A 23,153-nucleotide genomic window follows, 5' to 3' on the forward strand; every position below is an offset into this window, starting at 1 on the left:
AAGTTTGGAACTGTCATAAAATAAAAATTTGTACATATAAAGCTACGGGATAAAACAGTATCAGAAGCATTAAAACATATAAAGCCAAATAACAAAAGTATATAATTTAAATTATATTTATATATTATATATTATGTATTATATATTATATACAACATATTATAGATTTACATATAACTATATGATATATTATAAGTTGTTTATATATAATTATAATATAACACATATGTTTTATATATTGTATTAATATAAATTATACTAATATAATAATTGTATTATCATCTTATTAATTATAGAAATTATATTATTATATAATTACCTTACAATGATATGTAATATAATATAAATTAATATAAATCTAAATATATTATATGATATATAATAAAAATGTTATATATAATAAAATAATACTTATATATTTATTTTATATATATTATTCTATTATGTGTGTATATAATATATATGTATTTCATATATTATATTTAATTTATTTTAAGTACATATATATCATAAATATTTTGATATGTAATATATATATACTTTATATAATATATATGCTTGGGCTGGGGATGTGGCTCAAGCGGTAGTGCACTCGTCTGGCATGCGTGCGGCCAGGGTTCGATCCTCAGCACCACATCCAAACAACGTTGTTGTGTCTGCCGATAACTAAAAAAAAATATATATATTAAAAAAAATTCTCTCTCTCTCTCTCTCCCTCTATCACTCTCTCTTAAAAAAATAATAATATATATGCTTATATAATTATAAATAAATATATATAATTTGTGTATAAATATACAAATATGTTATGTAAATATATTATATGAATTATATATAATATATGAATATGAATATATATGAACATATAATATATTTATATATTAATATACATGAAAATTTATATATATAATTTATATATTTTTATTATATGTATATATGATAAATTAAATATATTATATATAATATAAATTAGAATGTTATATAAATATCTTGTTTTTAATTTATATTATATATGTATTATATAATATGCAATATATTTATGTAATATTATAGTTTAAATTATATAGATGAATTATGTCTTATTTGACTTTAGATGATTTTAATACATTTGATAGCTTTTAACTCCTTAACTTTATCTTTATATATTTTTATTTTATGTCAATTTTAACCTTTTTTGTATTTTTTATAATGGTCTTAAGAAACGCGTGCTTAAGATATTTTTAATTTCAATGCATTTTCTCTTGACATTATGAGGGTTTGGTTAAAAACATTCCTTAGGATGTATGCCTGTAATTCCAGTAGCTTGGGAGGCTGAGACAGGTGGATCTCAAGTAGAAAGCCAGCCTTAGCAATGGCAAAACTCTTAGCAACCCTGTCTTTAAATAAAATTCAGAATAAGATTGGGGATGTGGCTCAATGGTTGAGTGTCCCTTAGTTCAATTTCCATTACCCCCCCCAAAAAAAAGTCCTTTTGTTTGAAATGTTTTGACTTATAAATCACTTTACATACTTTTTCTACCTGGACTATCAACCAGTGAAAACATATATGTCATTAGAATGGAACAATAATGTATTTTAGTTCTTTTTGAGAGTAAGAAAGGTTGATCTTAACCAGGTGATGGTGAAGTGTACTGAAAATTTATTAGGTCAGGTACTGTTCTAAGCACTTTTCATCTCAACAAACTCAAAGAACTCCTAGTTGATCTACATAAGAGTTGACCCTTTCTCATTTTGTGATTACAAGAAGAGTTCGTGGTGCTATTTAGTCCACAGCCAGCACAGATGGTGTGAACAGTTTGGTCACGTGGGAAAATCCTCAGGGAGTTTAAATTAAAGATACAGACACCATTTTACCTTTAAACCAGCTCTGGGATGGCTCCTTGAACCCTCAGCCTCAAGCTCCCCAGGGGGGCAGTGAGATTTTACTGAAGGGGGGGAGAGAGAGAGAGAGAGAGAGAGAGAGAGAGAGAGAGAGAGAGAGAACACGCTGGGGAGAGGTCTTTTATTGGGAAACAAAAAATTCTGGGGAAAATTTCATTCAATGAAGGTCAAGGGGGGGCAATGTAGCAAGGTCAGGCGCAATGATTGGATCTTTGGGTCAGTGGTGAGACACGCCTCCACATGGAAAAGCTCTCAAACCCAAGAAGGGTGGGGAGAGCTCTGCCACATTAAAAGTGTCTGAGCACCTCACACCTAGCCAGGGAGTAAACTCAGTCAGTTCAAGGATGGACTCCCACAGTGCTGCATTTTGAAGGAAAGGGAAACAAATATATATAATGACTCCTCTCTAGGGAGCAGAGTAGCTCAGCAGCTCAGCAGCTTGGGGGTCACCCAGTTCCAGGAATGGGGGGTGGTCCAGAAAACTTACCCAGTTCCAGAACTGCAGGGTTCTGGGAGATCACTTCATTGTAGGGTCTAGGATTCTTATCCAGTTCCAGGACTGCAGAATCTTGGGAGGCCTGCTGCCCTCAGCAGAACAGACAGCCAAACTAAAGGTTGAGTGAATTTCCTAGGATACCAAATAAAACAGCCAGGACAACTCCTCTGCCTCAAGCTCCCCAAATGGGAGAGCAAGGAATGTCACGAGGGGCTGGTGAGAGTGAGCATGTCCAAGAGTGGACTTTTACTTGGAGACCCTCATTCTTTAGAAAATTTCATCCAAAAAAGGTCAAGAGGGGCAGGGTTACAAGGACAGGTAAGGTAATTCGACCCCTGGGGTTATAGGAAGGCACCCCTAAGCATGAAGACACATTCTGCTACTTCCAGGATCAGGGCAGCAATCTAGGGCCACTTTGAATGTGGCAAGATCACTGGAAGTGACTGACAGAGCTGCAACCAATCAGGGAAGAAAAATGCTGGTCACTCAGAGCAACAGCCCCCCACAGAGGCCTATCCAGTTCTAGGACTGGAAGGTCTAGGAAGCTCACACAGTTCCAGCATTGCAGGGTCCTGGCTCTTACCCAGAGTTGTAGGGTTTTCTGACCTGTAGGGTGAGGATGCAGCTTAGCCAATGCTCTGTTTTCTGAATCCATGGCACTACATTCATCTCAGCCCTTGTAAGTCTGGCTGCTCAGCTAGGTCCCAAGAAGTGATGTGAAACTTCAGTCAGATGTGGGTTATGACTGCTGTGGGCACTCAGATGCCTCTTCCAGGAGGCAGCATACAGTCCCAGCCCAGGCTCTGAGGGGAAGGGTGCACCAGAGCCTGGGAGCACTGATGTGTGGCTTCACTGCAGCCTGGCCCCATGGGGTAGGCTGTGACAGGGGCTGAGCTCAGGAGTGGCAGGCCACCAAGTGTGGGTTGTTTAGCAGTGCCTATGTCTCAGGGAAGCTGGGGTGCCATGGCTGTTTGTCACCTAAGCAAGACACAATCCAGCAGTATTTCCAGTCCCCAGGTGCCATCGTCTAATAGTTGTGCTGGCCACAAGAGTCGGGTACACAGTCACCTCCTTTTCTTCTACCAGCTCAGATATGTGGACTCCAGGCAGTCCCCTCAGGGGATCTGAGTGGCATGAGAATACAAGAGTCCTAGTAGTGAGTATGGAAGTTGTCTAAGGTTTGGGTGGAAGCTGCTGGGGTCCCCTTGCTTGATTAGTCCACACAGGGAGGAGGCTCCCTTGTTCTGAGCTGCTCCTGGCTGTTGATGGTGTGTCAGACATTAAGAGTGTCCTATACTCTGTGTGAACATCCCAGGTTCCCATGCTCTATCTGGCTTCTGCTGATCCTTAGATGTGCTCTGAGGCTCTCTTCACATACCCTCACCAAAATGCATTGCTTATTTTGGGAGTTGTCTTTGTGGGAGGAAGGATGGTAGGGCTTCTAGTCAGACTTCTTGCTAGCATCTCTCCTCCCTAGAAATTCTTACTTTAAAATCAGAATAATCATACCCAGTATCACCATGTTTAATCAAATTTGTATTGGAGATCCTCATGAGTAAAATATAGTGAGAATAAAAGAAAGTAGAAAGAAAAATGGAATACCAAAATATAGAAAGCTTAAACTTGCATTATTTTCAAATGATGACTATTTTTTTAATATTATTTTTTAATTTTTTTAAATTTTAGATGGACCCAATATCTTTATTTTATTTTTTTAATGTGGTGCTGAGGATCGAACCCAGTACCTCCTGCATGACAGGAGAGCGCACTACCACTTGAGCCACATCCCCAACCCAAACTATTTATATTTTGAAAAAAAACAATGTAATCTCCAGAAAGATTATTGAAAATACCTATAGAAATTGTTAAGGTTCCTGAATAAAAGCTTGAGGTACAAAAGTAAAATTAAAGTTTTATATTCCAGTGGCAAATGATTAGAAATTGTGATTGAACAGGATATACTATTTACAATAGTATCAGAGACTGAAATTACCTAAATAATCAAATAATAGACTTAAGACTTCTATAGACAAATTATAAAATTTTATTAGGGGATATTCAAAAGAACATAAATATATAAAGGCATATACTACATTTGTCAATATAAGATTTAGTCTAGGTCATTTTTAAAAGAATTTTTAAGGTAGCCAGGTGCTTTGGTGCACACACGTAATGCCTGCAGCTCAGGAGGCAGAGACAGGAGGATCATGACTTGAATGCTAGCCAATGCAAAAGCAGGCACTAAACAATTCAGTGAGAGCGTGTCTCTGAAATAAAATACAAAATAGCCTGGGGATGTGGCTTCATGGTAGAGTGCCCCTAAATTCAATCCCCAGTACATCCTTCCCCCACCCAAGTATTTTGAAGGCTAAAACACCATGAAATCTAAAGAGGAACCTGGAGTGGGTCTGGCCTATCAATTAACTATTAAGCTATTATTATTATAAATTAAGCAAATGTCATTATAAAGTTGTTTTGATTAAAATAGTATAATGCTGGTGCAGACATAGAAACTACATTAAGTACAAAATTACTTTGATGTAACAGCAACCTCCTATCAATTAGACATTTCATTTTGCATGAAAACACAGAGGCTCACAAAACAAGTCAGCATTCTAGAATCACAGAGTTTTTGAAGAATTTAAAAATTGCCGCAGTCTGGCTGGGCACAAATCACCAAGCCGCCACAATGCACTTGTATCTTCAAACAGGAAACTTTATTGCCCGAGTTCCACCAGCACTCCACGCACACTCCCCAGGAACTCTCTCAGCTCTCCACCTGGCTCTGCCCCCACTCTCTCAGATGGTGAGAACTCCATGGGAACTCCAAAGTAGAGGGTGCCCTAGACAGCAAGAGAAGCCCTATTGTGGGACAGTAAAGGTCTATATACAATTGAATACACAGCTTAACATAACCATCATCATCTCAATAGCTTGCTGGATTCACCTCTCAATGACTGCCTTCCAGCAAAATGCCATGTGTCATCCCGACTCGGTTGTGGCCCTCAACAAAAAATGTTCAGTAAAATACAAGAGGAAATTCATTGCAAAATTACACACTAGGGTAGTGTGCAAGAAGAATGCAGAATGGAAGCAATATACAATCTAAATGTCTGAATGTTCTATTCCTCATGACATACCCACTCCCATGCATACATTAGGCTTTCTTGGTAACAGTGTAATAGGTTAGTTGTGAGGACGAGACTGAAGTAACCAAGGCTTCTCAGCAGAGGGACTTTTCCAAGAGCCATGCACTCTTGCTCTTTTGGGAGATGCAGCGGGCAACGCTATTGGTCAAAGCCACAATTCTCTCGTTTTCATAATTTTTAATTTTTTTAAATTAGTTATACATGACAATAGAATGCACCTATATACTTTGATATATCATACATAGATGGGATATAATTTCTCTTTTTCTGAGTGTACATATTTTAGAATCACATTGGTCATACAGTCACATATATATAAAGTAATAATGTCTGCTTCATTCTACTATCTTTCTTATTGTTAGACTAGGACGCAAGAAAAGACCACTGACTCCAATTAAAATCAAATTAAAGCAAGCTTATTATTTCGACCGGCAGGGATGCCTTTCCCTCCCCAAACGGCGGGAACAAAACAGCAGCCCCACCTTTCCTACAGCCCAGCTTTATAGCCCAGAAAGTTACACAAAAGGGGGGTTACAGATAACAGAACTCTGACAAGCATCACACTAATGGTAGTTTACATTTTTTTTTTTTTGCTGGCCCCAACATCAGAATTTATGAGGACCATTAGAGCCTCAGAGAGGGTCGTTGTCTGGCCAGGGAAGGCCAACATTTATGAGGTGTCACTAAAGTTTCAGAGAGGGCTGCTATCTGGTCAGAGAGCCAGGCATGGGTAAGTTCAAGGCACAGGCAGACATTCCAAGCAGGTTCAGAATTTGCAGTAATTTATAGTAAAGCTGAAATTAGCTTTTCATGGCTTTGTGCAAGATGGCTCCAAATTTTAATAAAAGATCAGGTTGGGTCTATCATTATCCCCATATCCTCTGCCTTCCCCCTCCTTTCACTTCCCTCTACCTAAGGTAATGCTATTTTTTAATACACATATATACCACAATTTTTGTATTTCTGTTTGTATATAAAGTATGTTGACACCGAATTCAAGTCTTAATAAATAAAATTTTACCATCCTTGCTAATCCCCTGCCCCCTCCCTTTCTCTCCCACCCCTCTACTCTATTTATCCCATTCTCTCTCTCCCAACCCCACCAAGAGTCAACTTTCTTATATCAGAAAAAACATTCAGTATTTGTTTTGGGGGGATTGACTAACTTCACTTAGTATTATCTTCTCCAGCGCCATCCATTTACATGCATATGCCATGGTATTGTTCTTTTTTAATGCTGAGTAAAATTCCTTTGTGTATATATGCCACATTTTTTTTATCCATTAATCCACTGAAGGACATCAGGTTCACTCACTTCTATTTCATTCTTCTATCTTTCCTATCCCCACATCCCTGCCTTCCCCTCCTTTAGCTATTGTGAATTGTGCTGCTACAAACATTGATGTGGTTGTGTCTCTGTAGTATGCTGTTTTTAAGTCCTTTGGATATAGTCCAAGGAGAGAAATAGCTGGGTCAAATGGTGGTTCCATACCTCCATACTGTTTTCTATATTGGCTGCACCAATTTGCAGTCCCACCAGCAATGTATGAGTGTACCTTTTTCCCACATCCTCACCAACACTTATTGTTGTTTGTCTTCATAATAGCTGCCATTCTGACTGGAGTGAGATGATATCTTAGAGTGGTTTTGATTTGCATTTCTCCGATTGCTAGAGATGATGAGCATTTTTTCTTATATTTATTGATTGATTGTATATCCTCTTCTGAGAAGTGTCTGTTCAGGTCTTTAGCCCATTTGTTGATTGGGTTATTTGTTTTTTCTGTGTTTAGCTTTTTGAGTTCTTTATGTACCCTAGAGATTAGAGCACTATCTGATATGTGAGGTGTAAAGATTTGCTCCCAGGATGTAGGCTCTCTGTTCACCTCACAGATTGTTTTTTTTTTTTTTCTGTAAAGAAACTTTTTAGTTTGATTCCATCCCATTTCTTGATTCTTGGTTTTAATTCTTGTACAGTAAGAGTCTTGTACAGTAAGGAAGTTGGGGTCTAATCCCACATGGTGAAGATTAAGGCCTATTTTTTCTTCTATTAGACACAGAGTCTCTCACAACTCTCTTTACAATACTGAGTAAGTGGCAATTATTTTACTTGGGTAGACTTTTCATAGGGTCAGAATAGATGTCATGAAAGAAAGAGGGCTGTCCATCGATAGGGGACAGGTCTCTGCTTCATGGCTACTTAGTGTTGAGAGGGTTCTATAAGCAGTGTTCTGATACTACTACATTTAAAAAAAATTATGTCCAACATATATTCTTCCCAATGAAAGCTCTATCACACAGGTTACTATTATTACCCTTCTATACACGTGGATGTCTTATGATCATATTTTTTATTTTTACTCTGTAGTGGAAAGAAACATTCTCAACCGATGTAGCAAAAATAATTTATCAATAGAATAAAAACACAAGTTTATCAACACATTCTTAAGAATCCCAGAAGCAGAACTGTCCACATGGATAACTTGGATTCATGATGGAGATGGCATCATAGAGAAGTAGGAAAAGAGATAATTAGTTAACAAATGGGACTGGAGAATTGACATTCCACAAATAAAATACACACTTGCATTCCCACATCATACCATATGCATTGTCAACTCTAGATATATTAACCATGTTAATATTTTAAAAGGAAATTTTAAAATGATTAGTGGAATATATTGCGGATAGCTTTTAAAACTTGATCTTACAAAATATTTCCTAAGAATGCACGCATGAAAACAAATGATCACATGAGAAAAGATTAGTAATTTGAGCACATAAAATTAAAAAACATCTGGGGCTGGGGCTGGAGCTCAGTGGTGGAGTGCTTGTCTACCATGTGCAAGGTGCTGGGTTTGATTCTCAGCACCACATAAAAATAAATAAATAAAATAAAAGTATTGTGTCCAACTATAACTAAAAGATATTTTTTTAAAAAAATTAAAGACATCTTATGTCCAAAGATATCTTAAACAGGAAGACCAGGGTGCTGCTGGGTGAAAAAGGGTGCCCAGCGAAGATGCTGCTGAACTTTGTAGGAAGAGCATAAGGAACACCTGGCCTTCCTGCCGAAGTGGTGGTGGAGTTTGGGTGGATTGGGTGGAGTTCCTGAGGTGAGGGACCATCCCCAAGGTCTACGAAGATGCCACCAGGAAGCTCAATGTGAGCAGCAACATTGTCCAGCATGGTGTGGAAGGGTTGACCTACCTGCTCACCAAGAGCTCCAAGCACATGGATTTCTGAAATGGATTTCCAAGACTCTGTTTTTGTTTTGGGATTCTCTGAATAACTGAACAAATTATTGCTTAAGCTTTACCTGGACAACAGAAAAGAGATCAGGACTATTCTGGGTGAATTGGCACCCACCCTTCCCAGTTACCACAGCCTTGAGTGACGACTAGGTGTACAGCTTGCAAGCAGAAGTCTCAGGCTACAGATTAAGCCAGCAGTGACTATAAAACTACACCTAAATCAGAATGGAGACCATAACACCAAAGTTCTGCAGACAGACTCATCCACGCTCCTTCATTTAGTTCAGCAACTGTAACAATCTTTGGAGGAGATGAAAACAAACCACTGTAGGAGAGTAATTCACAACATCAAGTAGTACCAAGTGTTAAGGTCCTAATGCCTTTGACCCATTTGTGAATGGATGACATTCAGGAATTACTTTTCAGAATTAATTTTTATTAATTGGTGTTGATAAATGCATCTAGATTCCATGAAATTTCTTTTCCTATTCCAGGATATTGAGGTCATGATCAGAAGCTAAAGTCAAGTTCCTTTTCTGGTGCTAAATGTGGTCAGCTTCTTGGCAGATTAAAATGTAATATTGAATTTTAAATGTGTAAATAGGATTGAATCAACTAGAAATGAATCTATACTGTTCATATCTTCTGAATATATGAGTAATACCCTGTTTTTGATACATTTTGTCTGCCTAACTAGTATTTTCTTCCTTATTGATCAATTTTGAGAATAAAATTTACAGCTAATTCCTTTCCTATTGAGAGTATTTCAAAATAGTACAATATTTCTGACTTTTAAAAGCATCTCATGATGTTACTAGCTACAGAATAATGTAAAGTGAGTATGAGTTTTTTTAAATTATATGCCCATATTGTTATAGGAAGTTCTTGCATTTTTCTTTGAATGTAAAGATAAGTAGCCTTTACCACATTGCTGAAGTTTGACTTATGGTTCATTGACTTAAGTAGTACTCAATTTTGTGTGATTGTTAATAATATTTTCACAAGGATTAATTTTTTCCATATACCCAAAGCAACTAAGAGACACATTGTCATTTACATTTATAAATAATGCATACAAGAATAATGTAATCAATGCTTGATTATCTGGGGGAAGAAAGATGTCTTAAACTAAAAATGTTTAGAAATTTAAGAATATATTTTCAATATAACTGATAGTTTCAATATAACTAACACACTTGAAAATTAAAAATATGTAAATATAACCTACAAATTGGTAAGAAAATATAATTAATCTAGTTAAAAATGACCAAAATATATGACCAGAAATTTTACAAAGGAATACAAATGACTATCAAACACAGAAAAGGAATGTAACATTATCAATTGCAATAAATACAGACCTCATAATGAAATACCTTCTGGAAGTTTTATTGCCAACAACTAAGAGACCATGAGAAAGTGCCTGGACACCTTCAAGGGGACTAGGCCAAGGACATCTCACATGTAATCGACACTGTGGCAACTGACGCTGCTTCTAGGAAGAGAGCTGGGTGTGACCCCTGGACTGACCTCTCATATGCCCTGTGACCAGCAGCCACATTCCCAGAACATATACTACAGAGAGTCCCACACAAAGGAGGCCTGTGCCTAAAGCTCATAGCAATGAGGTTCTGAGCAGCAAAAACCTGAAGACCTCTCAAAAGTGCATAAGCAAGAGAGTGAGCAAGGCAACCTGGTACATCCACAGGCTGGCTCCAGTCAAAACCAGTGAGCACAGTGGGTGAGTTTAAGGACCACCACTCTTTGATGGCTATTTTTATGTGTCCAGCTGGCAAGGTTATGGTCCCAGGTTGTTTGGTTAAGCATCAGTCTAGATGTGGAAAAATACTTCTTAGCTGTGATTAACATTGACTTTGAGTAACATAGGCTACCCTTTATAGTGTAGGTGGGCCTCATCTAATCATTTGACAGTCTTAAGAGCAAGAACTGAGGTTCCTAAAGCAGAAAGGATTCTTCTCAAGGCTGCAACATAGAAGACTCATCTGAGTTTCCAAGCTGCTAACTTATGGAATTCACTTGAGACTGCAGCATCTACTTTTTTCTAAATTTCCAGCCTGCTGACAAGTGCCATGGATTTCAGATTGTCTGCTCCCATAATATGAAACAACACATCAAAACTAATCTCTCTCCCATTCTCTCTCTCCTTATCTCTTCCCAGACTACACAGAATGCAGATACATTCAACAGAATATTTTTGTTAAATTAAAGGATCACTAAAATGTTATACATTTATATGCATTTGTACACACACACAAACACATACACATACACATATAATGTCAGGAATGCTAACAGCTGCAATAAAACTTCAAAAAAAAGCAAGAGAATAAGGACTCCTAAAGGTGGAAAGAGGCAGGGGAAAGTGTATACTTCCATGAAAGTTGTTACACTTGAATTTTCAAGGTAGGATTATGAGAAATAACTAAAAACTTAATAAAAGCAGGCCAGTATTGACAATGTAAGTGTGTTATCAATGTGAGTTATGGGCAATTGAATCTTTGGCATCTGATATCTTTTGAAACATAGGAAAATTAGTAATCAATGTTTCAATGATGTGCATGGATTTCTGGTGGCAGTGGATGGAGGTGGAAGAGGAAAACAAAGGCCACATGCTGAGGAGAGGCATTTTCCCACACCTGTGCTCATTTTTCAGTCATCTGACCAGAGAACAGAACTGTGGAATCTTGGCTGTCCCTGGAGTCACCTGGGAAGTTCTTAGTGCCTTGATCTCACCCCCGACATCCCCATTTATTGGCCTTAGAATGAGTTTAGGAAAGGACATATCTGAAGGCTCACCAAGGGGTTCTCGTTGCAGGTCTGGGACTCCCTGTGAGACAGGATGCTCTCAGGCTGCAGGTGTCTGAGCCCTGATTTAAATTTAGTTTCAAGCAAGTGAAGAGCACAACCAGATATGCTTTGTACAAAGAGTACAGGGCAGAGGGTAGAGGACAGATGAGCAAGAGGACAGGCTGGCAGTTGGATGCCCGTCTTGGTGGCTTTGGAGAAAGGTGAGGCCTTTGGGAGCAAATGTGCTGACTGTGGGGTGTGGAGGCCAAGAGGGAAAGATGCTCAGGGGTGTCTGGTGGGACTCCGGATTTCAAGTTGGTGATTAGGTAGTTTGTGATAAGTAGTGATGGTGAGCAGATTGGAACCCCTGGCCCTTTGATGTGCCAGCTTTGCAGCACCTGGGAACTCATTGCTGCAGAAAAATATTTGTTAATCATTGGATGGCTTGAGAGAAGGTTAAAAGCAATGAGTGATTATGGGCATGGTGACATATTCCTGTAATCCCATCAGATCAGGAGGTTGAGGCAGAAGGATCCTGAGTTCAAAGCCAGCCTCAGCAAAAGTGAGATGCTAAGCAACTGAGTGAGACCCTGTCTCTAAATAAAATACAAAAAAGGGCTGGGATGTGGCTTAGTAGTTGACTGACCCTGAGATCAATCCCTGGTATACTTACTCCAAAAAAAAATTTTTTTTTAAATGAATGCAATGGGTGATCTGTGCATTTTCTCCCAGAGGGCTGTTCAGGAAACTTTGCTTCTCATTCTTTGGTTCCTTGTGCCATGTCTGTTGGTGGCACAGCTGTTCTAGAGAGCAGGATTGATGGTTACTATTAAACCCAAAGACTTCTCATGAGTTGTTCCACGGGGCCAGTTGCACTCACCTCTGTCTTCAGGTTTCCAAAATGCTGGTGTAGTCCCATGAACATCTTCTTGGTTTTATTTTATCTGTTTTTAAACAAAAAGTGAGGATCTATTGAATTGTCACCTAAAGTCATTAGCAAATAACATTTTTCCCCTTAGTTCACAGTGTCACAGCAAACCATCTAAATGGTATTCATGAGCAGAGTAATTTTAATATTAATAAACCTAATGATGATTTAAAAGCAAATTAAAAATTTAATCTTTCGTTAATTCATGACATAGTTATAGAAAGCCTAGTTATTATGACTTCAATGAAAGGTCTTTTGGAGATTATCACATTTTATTTGAAAAGAAACTGAAGGGCAAAATTTCTAAATCTAACTTGCAGTTCAAATCTTCCAATTTCTCCTCCTTTTCTGGAGGCAGGATGAAGCTTAAAGACTTCCTTTCACTCTTTTCTGCTTTCTTATTATGGACTTCCCATCTCCTCCTGGCTGATGATTTATTTGAGTTTCTTAGGATGGAGGAGGAATAATCCAGGGGATGGGAAACCAACAGCTGCAGCTTGACTAGACAGCGCATGGACAGGTACCCGGTTGAAGGGCTGCAAGTGCTGGGTCCAGGCCGCCCGCAGCCCCAGGCACAAATGTTTGCCAAATTAAGCTCAGAAATACATCAGGATTTTTTAAGGGAGTTGGGAATAGAGGAAAAGCATCTCTGGTTTGTGAGATCACATGAGGAGAAGATGGTTGCCTGGGCCGCTGCTCTGTCAGGTCACTGGCTCTGGAATAGAGCTCAGAACAGAAAAGGTCAGAGCCCAGTCAGAGGTTGCCCTGCCTCTCGCCTCCCTGTAACTGTGCTTTGGCAGCCTGCACCTTCTGATGGACTCAGCACCAGTATCTGCAGCTGCTCAGTCTGCCAGAAGAGCTGTGTGAAGACAGGCATATCAGGAGGTGTCAGGAGTAGTAGGGATGAGAGCCTGGGCCTGGCTCCAGCACAGTAGCGAGTCTGAGTCGCACCAGGTTGTAGTGACGGCTGCATGGCAGCCTGGCAAAATTCAACTGTCCTGACCTCTGAAGGTAAGGATGAGCTCACATTGTTTTTGGGACCATGCTGCATACCACTTTTAAATATGTTTATAAGGAACTGGCTTCAGAGATATCACCAGGCACTGCTCACGGAGTTCAATGAGAGGCCAGAAGGTAAGACAGGTTTCCAGATGGTAAGACAGAAATATCCAATAAGATCAGACCCCTCACACAGTATGCTCCTCACCCTCTCTCCTGTACAATAAAAGGTATGAAGGTCGTTACACCTCTCAGCACTGGGCTGGGGACACAGGGGTGACTCTGTACCCTGCTTCAATTCTGGCTGATGGCATTACTATAACAGTGCATGTCTGAAATGTTAGAGGGGCATTTATGATCATTAGAAATAATCAAGTCCAGACCAAGGAAAAAAGTCTAAGAGAATATTCAATACTTTATAGCTAAATGACTTTGAGACCTTAAGATAGAATATCCACGTGGTTCTTAAAGGACTCATAAATACTCAATTTAAAGGGGAATTATTAACATGGAGGTTTATGATCAGAGCATTGAAATTACATTGATCATGTCTACTCTGGCTCTAAAAATAAAAATGGAATAATAATCCAGCTATCTAAGCGAGAAGGCTGCAAGCCATGTCTTGCATGGTAAAGCAACATCTGAGATTGTCACAGATCAGGGACCCTGCTCCAGGAGACCTTCCTGGAAATGCCCCCAAGGACTCTCAATGGACCCAGCTTCTAGCCCCAACTCAGCCTGTCAGGGGGGAGTGTGCGCATCATTTGCTGTTAGATTTTGTTTCTTTGTGGCAGAGAGGACACATATCAGAGTGAGAGAGGTTGATGGAGGCAGCTTCTCAGGAAGAGATCTGCCCATGATCTGGAATGGGACCTTCCAAAGTTCTGGTTGTCCTGGGACGGGCATGGAGAATGCAAAACAAGAGATGATCTGAGGGTCTTTGGTGAGGGTTTACAGGATAGAGGGGTGGACCATGATGAGAAACGGAGAAGTGTGAGGCCTTCGTAGGGAAGTAGAGTGCCCAGGCCTCTCCTTAGATACCTGCAGCTCCTGAGAGTGTCGAGGAATAACAAGCCGATTCAGACACCTCCTAGAATGGAAATGACAGAAAAACTCACAATTCCTGTCCTACCTACCCTAGGATCTGTTGGAAAAATGCAGTAAGATCATCCTAGAAATAGATGAATTCTAGATAAGGCAGAGGGGTGGGGGGGAAAGGGAAGGGGCAAGGGTTAGCAAGGATGGTGGAATGTGATGGACATCATTATCCAAAGTACATGTATGAAGACATGAATTGGTGTCAACATGCTTTATATACAACCAGAGATATGAAAAATTATGCTGTATACATATAAAAAGAATTGTAATGCATTCTGCTGTCATTTATTTTTTAAAAAGTCAATAAAAATAAATTTTAAAAAATGAGAAGCTAAAAAAGAGATTAATAATAATAAAATAAAATAATTAAAATAATTTCTCTGAAAAAACAAGATCATCCTGGAGACTAAAAATTGCAGTCCAAATGCAAGCTCCACAAAACACACATGAACATTGATTAATTATTTCCTGAATGGACAAAGCCAACAAAAGGGCGGTGGTGCAGAGGAGAGAAAAATCACTTCCCAGCAACTAAAAAGAATTAATCACTGCCTCTCCTAAGACATTCACTGGCCATATTGGGTGGATTGGTACATTAGTTAAGAATACAGACCTGGGGCTCTCACTTGACTTCACACTCAGCTTTCTTACTCTCTGTACCTCAGTTTCCTCATCTACAAAATAAGACAATTGTGATATTTCCTATTGAATATTTTCTGTCATGATCAGAGGATGTAAAATACTCCATAAAAGAAAGACTGAGAGGAAAAACAGGGCTAGAAAAAGAATCTGGGCATGGAGTTATATATATTAGATACATAAAATTATATAGATATATAGATACTATATCTATATATCTATGATATAGACATTGATATATACACATAGACAATTTTCTAATTACCACCTCATAATCACTTTTGTGCATTTATCTTTACTAATCAGAAGACTGAAAGAAAATCTTTTTAAGTGCATTTGCATTTACTTCATTTGCTACTGCATTTATTGCAATTAATAAAAGTAGTGCAACCAGCTTTTATTGATCATCCTTTTGATTCCAGGCTGCTGAGTACTCAGGAAACTAGAATTCTTAGACATACAAGACAACACTCCTTTCAAGCTCATGTTCCAGTGTTGGAGACAAACATGTCAACTGTGACTCAGTGAGCAGCAGTGCTTCTAATGAGGAGAATAAGCCAGGAGAGTGGAGGCTTCCTGAGGGCAGGCAGTGCCCTTCCAGCTTAGCAAGATCTGGGGGGCCCAGGGGGCCAGCACTGAAGCCACCAAGCATTCTATGCACAGGGGCTCGTACAGACAGACTACTGAAGCAGTCGTTATAAATGCACTCAGGTTAGAAGTTCTGCTGACAGGTGTATGCTGGGACAGGTGGGTGTGGTTGTGTTCATCTGTATTCTGAGTACAGGAGGCAGAGCGTTCCAGGTGGGCAGGCTATCTGGCATTTCTGTAGTTGTGCCAGGACATCCTTGTGACTTGAGTCTGGCCCTTGCAGAAGCAGCATGAGCAGACATAGTGACTTGCCATCACCAGAATGCTAAGAGGCTTAGGAGATGAGGCCATGGCTAATAGGGAGGACAAAGAGGACATGGGGACCACGGCTCAGAAGGAATCAGCAGGAGGCAGATGGAAGGCAGGTGGAGAGCACAGAGAAGATGGGGAGAGGTTTCAGCTCCTACACAGACCAGTCTGAGAAGGTGGGAAGTCATCAGGAGGTGGGTTAAGATGCAATGGCTGACCCTGAACAAGGACACCTGGGGCCCAGGGCAGTGGGAGTGGCTGGGAGAACTGAAGCAGCAGGCACCATCTCTCTTCTCCACGTGGCAGCTGCATATCAGACCTGGTCCATCTGTGACTTCCAGGTCTACTTAGTCCTCCTTCCATGTAAATGCCTTCTTTCACTCTCAAACAAACAGATTAAATTTGCCACGAGAAAAGTTCCTCATCTAGAACCAAACCCTCTGCCTTTCAGGCCATGAGGCCATCACTATGTCCCCGCATGTGAGGCCCTAAAGCAAGCGTCCATGCTCTGCACCCACTGAATGGAAGCCCCACCTGGGAGGAACCTGGAGGAGGCAGAGCTGGGCTGATGCAGGGCTCCCAGCAGTCCCACCTCCCTGGGACCTGAGGCAAGTGGATCTGCATCCAAGTGGCAGCAATGGAGGCTCAGTGGCAAAGTGGCTCTCTGGGTTTGGATGCTAGATGGAGCAACATGATTTCAATTTACTTGGAAAAAAACAATCATCCAACCTTGATTCTAGATATGACATAGTCATATTTGTGTTTTAAGAAACTGGAGAAAATGAAGTTCCCAGATGTTAATGAGGCAGAGTCCATTGGGAGAGGCTTGAGGCAGGGGATTATTAGAAGCGAATTTCCTTATGGGGTCCCCAGGGCTGTTACAGGAAGGGGCAGAAGTGGTACAGCAGCAGAGTAGTGTGGAGGACTATGGAAGAGAAAAACAAATGTCATGGGTGCCTACTGTTCCTAGCATTCGTAGCCAGAAGCATGTCTCATATTTGAAATAGGGAACCCAGAAAAGAAGATGTGAAAGAAAGGAAACTGAAATTAGGTGAAGCTTTAAAGGACCAGCAGCTCAAAGAGGCCTGGCAGGCACAGGGAAGAGAAAGTCTCCAGACTCAGATAAACCCAGGTTTGGGGAGATGTGTGCAGGGGACCTCTGTGTGATCCAACTGGTGGAGGAAAGCAATTGAGAGAACTAAAAAAAGAAAAGTCCCAACAAATGCAGGCATCCAAGGCAAGCATGAAAGGAACATTTAGAAAACAAGCTGCCTGTGAGCATGGAGGCCCATTGAGAGGATGACTTCCAACCCAGAGAAGCAACTCTGCCTGGGAGAGGCCCTGGCTGGGAATAGACCCTCCCAAGACAAAGACCCAGCACCTGCAGGACTGAGGACAGACAACAAGTGAAGCCAGAGGTGAATGCTGCTGGGTCATGTGATCAGACAGCTTCCTGCCAATCAAGATGGGGCTGAAGCAAAGGCCTCCATGTGGCAGGACACAAATAACTCAGGTACCAGGACCTGGGACTGCGAGGGAGCAAGAAGGGCATTGTAGGTGCTAAGAGAGACACCTGGGTAAGAAGACAGAAGGTAGATTTGTGTTGCACTAAAAAGGTGAAAGAAAACCACAGGGGCTTGCAAGCAAGTTCTGAGGTGCACAACTTGGTTTTCTATGTAGATGTCCCTCCCTGTACTCTGGGGTCACTCCTGCTGCCACACCTGGGGGTGTGGGCACTTCTTACTGAGCTGGGACCAACCACAGAAGCCAGGAATGGAGAAGACTCTTGTCAGGACACTGCATGGGCCCTGCAAGGGTGACTGGAGAGACCTTCCAGCTGTCCTGACCCGGGCCTGGGGAAGCCATTCATCAGTCAGGGAAGACTTATAAAGGGGAGACTCAAGCACGCTCACACAGCTCTACCCCCCAGTCTTGGAGCTTTGCTGGGAGATAATTTGTTTTATATATTTTACAGATGTATTTGGTAACATAAGAAGTTCCCAATGTTTATTGGGAATATAATCATATGTCCAAGTTTGGTCAGACTTTAATGACTTCTCTCTCCAAGTTCAATGTTGACTGGGCTTTGAAAATCAGTGAAATTTTTATGTTAAATGTTCTGCCCTCTAAACTGGAAGGGAGTTGCTCTTCCCTGAGTCACTCCAACATGTGCCTGTGTTAGCTCCTGCCCAGGCTCTTCTGAATCACAGTTGTCGCACATGACCCCATCTGCAGGTGTTTCCAGGAAAAAGCATCCCAGCCTCTATGTTAAAAAGGGTTTCCTTGCTGTTGAATTTAACATCAGACCAAAGATAGTCTTTTAACACTCAAAGAGAGCAGGGTAAAATCCAATCTCCTTCTAAATGTAGTCAAAGCCAGTGCAGCATTTTTCAGGGGGAAGAAGAACGAAGGGAGGCCCACCATGTTGGGCTGTCAGACACAGGAGCTCATGTGCTCAGTGCAGGTGGGAAGCAACATTGGTCATCAGGCATCCCCAAAAAGGATAAGAGAAAGGAGAGCCACAGGAGGTCTTTCCTGGCAAATATTAAGCTTCTTCCATCTCATTCTAAATACAGAGCTCAAAATAAACCTAGTATTTTGAGGGGTGGAAAGACCATCTTGCCATGATCATGCAAAAGAAATGTAGTTATGCAATAAAGTTGAGCCAATTGTTTGCCTTTTCAAGAAAAAGGAATGACTGGCCTTGGTTTCATTTGGTGTCCATTGCTGTACCAATTTAGGGATGAAAAGTTTTGTAGAGATGAGGAGAACTGGCCCTTCTTAGTTTCTTTTGCAGTCCCAATGTCTAACTCTGCAGAGGTTGAATGTACTCCTGGTTGTGTAGATAATCATATTGCTCATAACTCAACTCTTCACACCTTAAATTGAGCCATGATTGACTTTGGAGAAAATGTCCTCTCATATTAAATAGCCTTTTGTCTTGGCATCTAGGAACCAGAACTGTACACTGGGCACTGTAAGTAGGGGCCAGGAGCAAGCAGTCAAGGCCCTGTGCTCCCTGAGGCTGGCTGGGGTGGACAGCAGTGGTCAGAGAAGATCCAAAAGTACAGCCAGTGAGCTGGATGCTCTCAGACAACTGAATGTGCTGCCACCATAGGGCAGGATGGCACTCAAGGGTGATGAGGCACAGTGGCCCTTAGGGATCCCTGGTGGCCAGAGAGGCCCAGGCTGTGCTCTGTGCAGAAGACCCAGCATCAGGCTGCAGATAATGCTTTCCTCTCTGATGTGAAGTGTCCGGCTGATAGCAGGGTACATATCCATGAGATGCCATGGACACTCAGGAGGCATAAGTGAAACTGTGAAGCCATTGCTGGGGACCATCCTCTCTGTGCTCTGCCTAATATCTGGAAAACTGAGGTTCAGTGACTCCCCTTTCTGGAGCTCCATTTCTCCAAGAAGAAAATGAGTGACTGCATCTGCTGATGGCTGAGCATTCCTCAGACACCACTCTGCACTTTCTGAATGACATATCACTATAGCATCAGGCAACACAGTGCAGTGGTGAGTCTCAGACATGCTGCTTAAAGGGAAAATTTGTTTCTTAATTGTTTGCCTAAAGAGACTGTTGTACTTCCAAAAAATAAAAATACATAAAAACTCAATAAATGTTAAAGCAAAATACCTTTCATTTATATAGTGATTCTGAAAATATTTCACTGTGCAATAGTCCCAGCTGGTCGTTTTTTACAAAAGCATTCTCATTACCTCAATTTTATTGCCAAGAAATGAAAAAAGGAGGAAATTGTAGATGCCTAAGAAAAATCCACTTTTAATAATGCTGAGTCATGTTCCTATATGAAATATAAGAATTTATAATCAGATTGTACAATCAGAGGGCCAGATATAATTTCTATAGGCACAATTATTGCTAATTCTTATTTCAAACACTATGAATATTCTTAGGAATTATTTCCACCCCCTTGAAGGACTTTTAAGCCATTAGCTCATGTAGCATTCAACTACCTGCCAAGCATTTTATTAGTCTCTCCAAGCACAAAAAGTAAACCTCAAGGTTCCTGTTGAAAAAATTGCAGGTTCTGAATGATAGAAAATAGTCTTAAGTTGCTTTAAGAGAACGTTCAAGGTAAAGCTGTAGAAAGACTGAGCAAGCCTTGGAGAAAACAAGAAAAAAGGAAGAAACTAACTGTCCCCAAGATTCCGGGGGAAGGGGATTTTTAAAGTAAGTGAATACTCAGTGCATCCTGGAGCTAGGTAGTGACCAGTGTCCATTTGTCCTATAAGACCACAAAGGCTTGAGGGAATAAGTGAGCTGGGCAGAGCCACCAAACTGGTGAGTAAAGAAACTGGCTTCAGCCTTCCAGGTCTTGTTCCAATGCCTCCACCCACATTCTGTCTGAATCCTGACCTGTCTTCCCTGGGACCATGTCTATAAAGGCTGCTGCAGCAAAGGCCTCAGCATTTGTAGAGTTCACTGTGAAGATTGCAATTCCGCCTTCTCTCTTTGTTCAGATGCTTGGCAGTGGATGTTTCTGGCTGTTCCCATTATTCTGGACTAGACACTCTGAAATTAAGCCCTCCTCAATGGCAATACAACGAGTATTGCTGACTGATTCAACTAAGAGAACTTGGCACATGGCGGAGGGCACTGAGAGATCAATTCTGTGACCTCTTCAGCCTTGTGGGCAATGTGAGTCTTAAACCAACTGAATGCTATTTGCTCAGGATCACTAGGCAATGCTGGGCCAAAGTGGACCTGGGGCGAGCAGTTTGCACCCCTCAGAACCCACACCGAGCCCGGAGCGGTTGAATTCAGGCTCTCTGTATGCAGTTTCTAGTTGATTGTCTGCATCTCCCTGCCAAGCCATCGTGACTCAGTGCTACAGACGCTCCCATTGAATAGAGAAAAAACTCTTTGGTTTCTCTGTGAACCTTTTGAGGTGATACCAATGAAGCCTTCATAGGCAGCAGGCCAAGGATTGGAACAGGACGTGGCAGAGCCTGACCGGACCCACCCTTCGCATCGAACACCTGGCAAAGGGAATGGTCGGCCGCCCTTTGCAATGGACACCACCATGGCAGAGAACTGAGGTCACCAGAAATCAGCGGAGGGGACAGCTTCATGGAAACTGACATCTGTAGGTGTGTGACCCCAGGGCCCCTCCTCTCCACACAGTGGGGAAATCTCAAGGGCCCCCCACCCAGCTCTCCCGTGAGCATGATTGTCAGACTGAGGGAGTCAGGAGTGGAGTATGATCCCTGGCTACCGCTCCCACCAGCACTGAAAATCAAGGTCTCTGGTGCCAGCTCCCATGGACATGGCTACTGGAGGGCAGGCAGAATAATCTGATGGTTCCCAACCCCGCACTCCACAACCTTAGGGTCTGGGGGAATGGCAAACAGAGAGAGTGTGCCCAGTCATTCAAGAAAATAGGGGTAGTGGGAGCGGCAGACCAGGCATGTAACCAGTTTTGTGGTGAACATCATCAGTGGGTGGGCCCTGGCTGGAGGAAAAGCGGGAATGTGACTGGAGACCAGGAAAGGCTCCCGGTGCCCAGAATTGGAGAGCTGACCAGTGGGGGAGGAGGAGCCAACTCACAGGGACTGGTTCCTGTGTATTGAGAGGAGAAGCATGGCCCGGTGGGCACAGCTCCACCTATTGGAAGAGAAGTTAATTGAACTCTAAGACTGCATTTTTAATTTTTTTTATTTTAATTTATTTTTCTTTTTTTATTTTTATTTTTTTGTCTTCATTTCTTTTCAATTTCCTTATTCCCCATTTCTTGAATTCTACCTGTTTACTCTTATTCTCTTTAGCAACTTCTTCCCTCCCCTTCTAATACCTTTCCTCCCAAGCAAGATGATGCTGTTTATATGTAATTTACTAAATGTATATAAGTAAATGTTCTGAGGCATTATATAGTGATATCAATTCCCCGGCTACCCCCAAATACTCCAGACTTTTCTCCTGTTAATATCCCTCATCAGTAGGGCAATCTTCCAAGGTTGCCAAGATATACCAACCTCTATACCATCACATCACTCGACCTAAACATAAGTCCTAAGACCAAACTGAAGATAGCTATATGCCATCAGAATCCATATGCATTTTACGAAACAAATGAATCTGCTTTAAAGTGCAATAAAATTCATCATCTCTAGTCATAGTCTCCCATCACAAAGGAGAGACTCTGGAGATACACAAAACCAAAATAAATTTATAGGAGTAAACAGTAACTCAGCAGTCAAACTGAACTGGAAGTAACATGAGCAGCATGAAAAAGCAACGAAAAAAGGAGTACAAACAATGCAGGACAGCCTAAATCTACAGGAGAACCTAGAGGCATCAGAAAAAATGGTCAAATAAAGAACTCAAGAAATACCTTATACAGATGGAATGGAATCTTAAAGAGGACATGAGACAGAAAATTCAAATAAATGAAAGAACACATTTAAAATAAATTACATAAACAGATTCAAGAAGCAAATAAGCAACTTTACCAGGAGATAGAGATTATTAAAAAAAAAATCAAACAATAATCCTACAAATGAAGGAAACTATGAACCAAATTAAAAACTCAAACAAGAGTATCAGTAGCAGAGTGGAGAAAGTAGAAGTCAGTATGTCACACAATGAAGACAAAATATATCATCTTGAAAAGAGTCTAGCCAACCCAGAAAAGGCTGGTAAGAAACCATGAGAAAAACATCCAAGAGATATGGGATAACATAAAAAAAAAAAAACAAACTTAAGAGTCATTAGGATAGAGGAAGGTATAGAGGACCAAACCAAGGGAATGAGCAATCTGTTGAATGAAATAATTTTAGAAAACTTTCCAGATATAAAAAAGGAAATGGATGTACAAATTCTAGATGCATACAGGACACCGAGCATACAAAATCACAGTAGACCAACACCAAAACACATTGTTATGAAGACATCCAATAAACAGAACAAAGAGAAAATATTAAAAGTAAAAGAGAAAGGAGGCAGATTACATTCAGGGGTATACCAATAAGGTTAACGG

At 40.8% G+C, this 23,153-nt stretch overlaps 1 pseudogene; it reads left to right on the plus strand.

Moving 5' to 3' along the window:
* Positions 1 to 2,605: 2,605 nt before the first annotated feature.
* Positions 2,606 to 9,133, plus strand: LOC144249301 (COMM domain-containing protein 2 pseudogene; annotated as a pseudogene).
* Positions 9,134 to 23,153: the final 14,020 nt, after the last annotated feature.

This window comes from Urocitellus parryii, chromosome 11, assembly GCF_045843805.1.
Source record: "Urocitellus parryii isolate mUroPar1 chromosome 11, mUroPar1.hap1, whole genome shotgun sequence".
Lineage (NCBI taxonomy): Eukaryota > Metazoa > Chordata > Mammalia > Rodentia > Sciuridae > Urocitellus > Urocitellus parryii.